Here is a 7,203-nt window from a genome sequence, read left to right on the forward strand (position 1 = left end):
TAGCAAATGAAAACATATTTTAGATGCAGTGGTTGTCTTTACCTTTTCCACTGGTTTCTTGTTTTTAACAGGGAAAACAAAATAGAAGAAACAAAACAGTTTCAGTTCTCTCTTCATCATACAAAAGAGTTAGATTGAAATATCATACTAAAAATATGATCCTTCAGTTATCAGAAGTGGGTCTGAAAACATAGTTTATTTTGACTATTACCATAGGAGAGGTCAGTAAAATCAAAAGGATTTACTAATCATTTAGAATCTTTATTGTTCTCCAACACTCACTTGAGAAATGCTACATGTAGCACATTTAAGCTGCGTTAGCTGATTTTTTTGGACACTTTGGGGCAGAAAAACAAGCTGGAAACATCATATCTGACCTATTATTTGCATACAAGGTTGAGAAACAGTTTACACATCAAGCATACACATAAGAACATTAGTATTTATTTAGAGTTGTGTTTGTGTCCACCTATGTGATATTATGAGATACTCCTTTTAGCTTTGTTTTGGTCTCAACCTGAGAAAATATCTGTCTCTTTAGTTTCTAAATTCTCAACTATGTTCACCAGCTAGTCGCTAACTGTTGAAGTCGTGTACAGTGGGCTTATCAGAGCCTTTTTTCTTTTACTAAAACAGCTTCCTGCTACTGCTGGAAACTAGAAAAACCAAAATAGAATTGATGATAATTCTCTGTGAGATGGTCTATACAAGTGGCACCTCTTACATTACATTTAGGGATTTGATCCATTGTTTATATGAAAAAGATTGTGTAGTGCAGCTTTAAAGATGTAACGACACAACAAACTGTATTTTATTAACATTGTGTTTTTGGAGAACTCCAAATAACATGATAATGTTAATAGCTAATAGCATATTAAACCTGAAGTTGCTTGGTAAAGGTGTCTTTATTTGTGTACTGGTGACCTCTGTGTTCAAAGACATTCCAGTCTTCTATCCCTGTATTCAGCTTGATTCTGTTCACGCACCAGTGAAAAAGAAGGGAAAAAAAGAGCAGCTAGAGACTGATTACCACTCAGGCATAATCCCTTTTCTCTGATCTCCCCCGATTTTGGTTTAATATATATATAACAGGAAGGAATTATTCAAATAAAACTGCTCAGTGGAATTCTGTTCTGTACCTGCAGGCGTTTGGAGGGAGGCAGGGGAGGAGAGACGAGGGAGATAAATTGGAGGAAAGTATTGAAATGGCCTCCAAGGTTTCTGTCCGTGATATTTTCCTTCTTCTCTGACTTTCTCTTCTGCCTTCCCTCTCTCTCTCTCACACTCTCTCTCAGCCTTTCTGTTTCTCGTATGTCAGTGGACATCTTAGCTACTTTAGCTCGTATCCTAGCTAAGCCTGGTAATTGACTCTGGGCTGTTTGGGCTGATCTCCTAAATCAGACACTGGAGCAGAGACCTTCAGCCCGCTGAGCTCACACCCCGGCTTTGAAGTAATAACTGATAGGCTGCTGATATTCGGTCAGCACGGTTAGCATTCATTTATAGGAGCATCAGAACAACATCAACATGTCTCAGGACTCAGGCTTGTCAACAGAGATAAGGGAGTGCTACTAAACATGCAGGTATGTGCATTATACATGTTCTGGAGGAGATTATTTTATTGTGTTTACACCATATAAGAAATATGTAGCTAACGTAACCTAATCTTTATATATACTAGCATATATAGATAAAACTATTGATTAACCCTTGCTGACAGCAGGGTTTCACCTTCTGAGAGGCCAAGGCGCCAAAATAAGATGTTGGTCCCCATTGTGTATGTATAAGTTAATACCAGTGTTGGGCAGTAAGGAATTACTACATGTTACAGTAATGTGATAGTTTGATGGACAGTTGTGTGCTACGTGCTCGCTTGGTACAAGGCCTGGAGGTGTGGGGGCACAGTTAGTCACCAACAAAAGAGGAGAAATGTGACTTCTGGTGACTAATGTTGTCTTATTTACATGTTGTAGCTTCTTAGCTGGCTAACGTTAGTCACTGGTAAGCCTCCATTCAGGAATCAGCTGGTTTAGTTCAGAGTTGGAGGCTGTGAGAACACAACAGCTTCACTGAGAGGATGGGACTACATGCAGTCACTACCTCATACCTAAGCTAACGGGCCGGGGAGAGCAGCAGGTAAGCCAACTGTCAATCACAGCTGTCAATCAACACCCACACGGCAGTCATCAATGCTACTGTAAATCTTCAAATCTTATTAACAGAGCAATAATTTCCAAAATGACCACCAGCACATTTATGAGAGGACCTGAATTTAGAGATTGAGACCATAATGACTTGTTGAGAAAAATGATTGACTTAGTATTTCTTGAGAGAAGTTAAGGCTTTTTGAATGGGCCATTGGTGGCACTTTAAGGTACATCTGCATTGACTTCAGCCTCAAGCCGTAGTAGTTACCGCACGGTTAAACCACAACATCTCTGTCTCTTTTTCTACATGTGTTAAACACAGAAGATGGAACATGGATGAAGCACTTTTGAAGGAGTTGAACTGAGTAACAACTGAAAAAAAGTAAAAGCTGAAATGATAAAGGCCTTAAAATTTGATTTTAACTCAGTGCCATTCTACAAGAAAGACCCTCCTGGTAGGTATGTAATACCTCTACTCAATCAGTATATATTGTATATATTATGCTTTAGTGGTACAGTGCAGAATTACAGAACAAATATGCAATAAATCAAATTACCACAAACAGTTGCCTTGGAACCTTTAGGGACTCCGGGCAGTTGTCTGCTTTGCCCCACTGGTAATCCACAATTTAATACAGAACTTCTGAGAATCCAGGTAAAATATGTTTTGCAAACGTGTGCACGCATGTATTTATTTTTTGTGTGTATGAACTTTTAAAAAAATATTTGTGTTAATTCACTTAATTCTTTCAATGCATCAGTTTATTCAATTTATATATTTGTTAATTGCATCACTCAGTGATTCACATATTTGGTTCTTCATACATTTTTTGTTTATTTATCCACCTGATAATATACTCTATATTTATTAATTCAGTTGCACACATTTTGTCTTTCATCCTTCCACTTATGTATTTTTTATCCAGCATTCATTCAGTTATTTTTTTAATTTGTTCATTCATTTGGTAAATTGTATATTTATGCATTTAGTAAGCCATTGAGTCAAACATTTAGTGATTCATACATTCATTATTTATCTGTTTATTTATCCATCCATTGATTCAATTATTTATTCATTCATCTTTATGAATACGTGAATGAATAAGTTTATTTATTTTTTTCTTCATCCTCACATTCATTAATTTATAAAACAATTTATTATATTTTATGTATTCATTCAATCATCTGTACAATCATCATTCGTTCATTTGTTCATTTATAAATCATTTATTTCATTCATCTCATCACAGTTTAATTTCTGCAGACACAATGAAAATACACTGTGTTCTTTAACTTGATCATACAGCATAGACTGACAAAAAGGCCCACAGTGCTAAACATGCAAATAATGTGCTTAACCGTTTCTCTGTACAAAAGCTACCTGATTGTTTAAAACAGCAGTGAGTCTCCCAGTGTGTGAAGCTAGTGGAATGCTGCTGCGTGCATGGTGATGATGCTGGCAGTCAGGTACAGTGATGGTACAGCTGGAGAGTCCTGCATAATCCCTCAGTGTGAAAAGCCCTGCCACTGGCAGCTCATTTTGCTTCAGTGGTATCAGTTTGTGATACAGCCTCCCTCTGCAAATCAAAAACTGTCCCTCCAAAGCTGTTTATAAAGCAAGTGACAACACATCCAAACATGGCCAGGATTAATGCAATTTAGCCAATGGCATGTATATGCGGTGATCTTATGATTGTGTTTTGATTGTTTTATGTTGTATATCCAGAAAGTAATAAGAAAGTATCTGACAGGTATGTGCAGCTTGTTTACAATCAACATTTATTTTCTCAAACTGTTCTGGAAATACTTCGTTGGGAGACTGGTGAACTTTTAAAGTAATATTACTATAAGAGATGAATGAGATGGACATAATGTACTGTACCTTAAAGCCACTGTACGTAGAACTTTTTATTTCTCACTTTGGCGCCCCCTAGATGAAGAATCTAAACAGGCATGGTGGCAGACAGCGATGCACTCTGCTTTTAATGAATGAATTTATCTCTTACAATCCACATGTAACCTGTGCTGTTTCTATCAATGACTGAGAAGAGGGTGACTTCCAACAAGGGCCCTCTTCTGGGCTAGAACTGGTTATACTGGTTACACCCCCATCCAGCTCTGTTTGTTCATTATTTCAGTGGATCACGTCTATTGACCACATGCATTTCAGGAACAAGGAAGTGCTCCGACTCTATTGTTTTGTTACTGTTATTGTTAAAATTCTTTAATATTTTTTAATTTATTATTGAAAGCTTTATTCTCTATTTTGTATGTTTTCCTGTAGACAGCTGATCTGTTGTTGTACACTGACTAACTGTTTTATCAGTATTTTCCATAAAGTATTTATTTAATCTACTCCCACTTAGTTCCATTGGTGGGGAATCACTATACAGTGAATTCTATTTAATACACTGACTGAGTGAACACTACAACCCAACACAACACAACGTGGAACACTTTTCAAAGGCACAGCACGATAATGATGTCACATCGACATCAAATCTATCCAAAATCAATCTAAAAATGTGCATACACAGTTTTAAAACTTTTTTCACAGCTCTTGCCCTTGGTTCTATTGGTTATGATAACATGGTTCTCACCAAAGCAGTTGCTGGAATCTCAAAACATAGCAAAATTGTGAAAAACAGGTTGTGAACAAGATACCAGTTTATCCAGCTGCCACTCTTTTGGAGTTAAAAAACTGAAATCTTGCTAATAATCCTGCACAGGCAAGTACAGAAGGTCACGTTGACACTGAACCAGAAAATCAGTGTGTAAACTGTGATGGATATTTACAACAGACCCTCTTGGGGTCACTGTTAGCCTTTGTTTTCTCTTCTCTTCAAATACGTTTGGCTAATCCAAGCTAACCTGGGTTAGGCAAACATATTTTGGGGTTATTTTGCAAACCCCCAAACCTGTCTGATCATCTGACCACTTGTGTTCAGATGTTGCCGCATTCTGATATTTCAGATTTACATCATAACCAATAGAACTATTGATCAGAGCAACAAAAATTTAGAAAATTAAAAAGTTGTAAAAACACAATATTTTTCCCTTTATATATATATATATAAATATATAAGATATAAAATAATATATATTAGCTTTAATAATGCATGCTGTACATAATTATTGAACTACATGAATATTGATTCACAAGGGAGCCTGTGTTGAAGTGTAGAAAACCCAGCTGCAGCTGATAAAAGTGATAATGGATAGGTTTGATTTGGGGAGGCTAATGAGCAGGCATGAACAATAGTCAGTATTGTTTGACAGTGTTTGCTAAACTGGCACAGCTTCATAAAATCTTTCCATCATTGACTTTATTAGCTGCAGCTTTGATTGTGGATTTTTTTTTACCCCAACACCACAGCTCTGACTATCACACAACCATATCTCAACCCCAGATAACTGTTCGCTCAGTGTGCTAATTACACTGGTTATTAATAACACTGGCAGGCACTATCTTCAGCTGTCTTGCAAGCGGTAACTAAGAGAATGATCACAGTTACTATACTTTTCATCCCACATGACGTCAACGTGGCATGATGTTAACCTCACATTTCTTTCCACCAATCGGAGTCGTCTGACTTTACAATTTGGATGAAACAAAGTAATTCAGCCTTTTGACCTGATGGTGAAGATCTGAACAGAGTTAAGACATTTTCACAAGGTTTTGGAGCATTAGCATTGTTTGGCTGTCATAGCCTGCACCAATGCTGCATCCCACCACCTCTCCGATCAGCAGTAAGTGTCAGGACAGCTTACAGGTGAGCAGTGTGGCAGTAGGTATGGCAGCAGAGCACTGACGCCTTGAAGGAGTGTTGGATGTTGCAGTGAGAGGAGTATTCCGTGTGTGTGTTGCGTCTGCCTGAACTAGCTTGAATGCTACATTTGTGTGAAGAATGAAAAACAGAAAGCTTGAGAGAGCAGTTTCTACTTTCTCACCTCCACACGCTTGTCAAATTTTGGAAAGTTACAAAGAAATTTCATACACAATGCATAGCTTTTTCTGAGTTTTAACTGCATCTCATGGTCATCATCCAATGAAGAACTATGGAAACTATTTTGAAATGTAACAACACAAATGTTGTCATGATGTGATCTCATTCATCCAGATAATCCACCGTCAAGAAAACATGAATAATCTAATGGAATTAAATTGTAGAGAAGTGACTCTTTCAGTTGAGTGGATTATTCATTCTGTCGAGATGAAATTCAGTTCATGAGGCCATCATGTAATGTTTTCAGAACTGACATGATTGCTTCATATTTTCTCTTCCTTCTGTGCCCTTTCCAGTGCTGTCTGCATGATGCATGATTTTTTACTTTAGTGTATTGTGTCTTTATCATCAGTATTAAACATGTCAACCTGAATCAAGGAGTATGGTGGCTTCCCAGGCATTTATCCTGATGTGATGCCAGCGCTGAGAGACCAGGGAATCAACTTCCTTTGGAAGAGCTGTCTAGCAGTCCACAGATAAAGAGAGAAAACAAAAACAAAGCTGAGGCTGAACCTGCTGCCAGCACCCAGCTTTACTCAACCTGCCAATTAACTGATTGTGGGCAAGCGATCAGCAGCGGCTGGCAACACGACCACTTCCACCTCTTCCATGTCAGAATCTGCTTCAATCTGTTGTCCTCTCTGAAAATAAATGAAACTAGACAAACACAGCTCCATTTTACAGTCATTCACCATTTCTTTCTTTTAGGGCATTCCCGAAAGCTGCAGCTCGTAACCAGAGCAACAGTGTACATGCCAGAAATGTGGAGAACTGTAAAACCAAAAAAGGGTGGGACTTTAAAGGAACCCTGTGGAGTCTTTGGCGCAATGGAGCGATGTTTTGATGGGCAGGTTGCAGTTTTCTTTGTATCTGGAGCACACACACTGGGATTTACATGTACACACTGGGATTTATATGTACACACATTAATGTGAGGGTGGCACAATTCACATTTCTGGGGACAGTTTCTCATTATTTCACTGATGGAACATTGGTGTTGGTATTGCCACGAAACACAGCAATGTGACAGCAAAAGGCAGAGAAGAAGA

At 37.9% G+C, this 7,203-nt stretch overlaps 1 long non-coding RNA gene across 2 annotated transcripts; it reads left to right on the forward strand.

Annotated features, from left to right (window-relative positions):
• Window positions 1-1,154: 1,154 nt before the first annotated feature.
• Window positions 1,155-6,873, forward strand: LOC122969903. 2 transcript variants are annotated; one of them, XR_006399112.1, is made up of 4 exons: window positions 1,155-1,583; window positions 1,974-2,136; window positions 2,470-2,606; window positions 6,507-6,873. It is a non-coding gene; the product is annotated as an uncharacterized LOC122969903 (long non-coding RNA). The 2 variants fall into 2 exon arrangements; XR_006399111.1 differs by lacking the exon at window positions 6,507-6,873 and having other exon boundaries at window positions 2,470-2,892.
• The last annotated feature ends 330 nt before the right edge of the window (window positions 6,874-7,203 follow it).

This window comes from Thunnus albacares, chromosome 19 (assembly GCF_914725855.1).
Source record: "Thunnus albacares chromosome 19, fThuAlb1.1, whole genome shotgun sequence".
NCBI classification, from domain to species: domain Eukaryota; kingdom Metazoa; phylum Chordata; class Actinopteri; order Scombriformes; family Scombridae; genus Thunnus; species Thunnus albacares.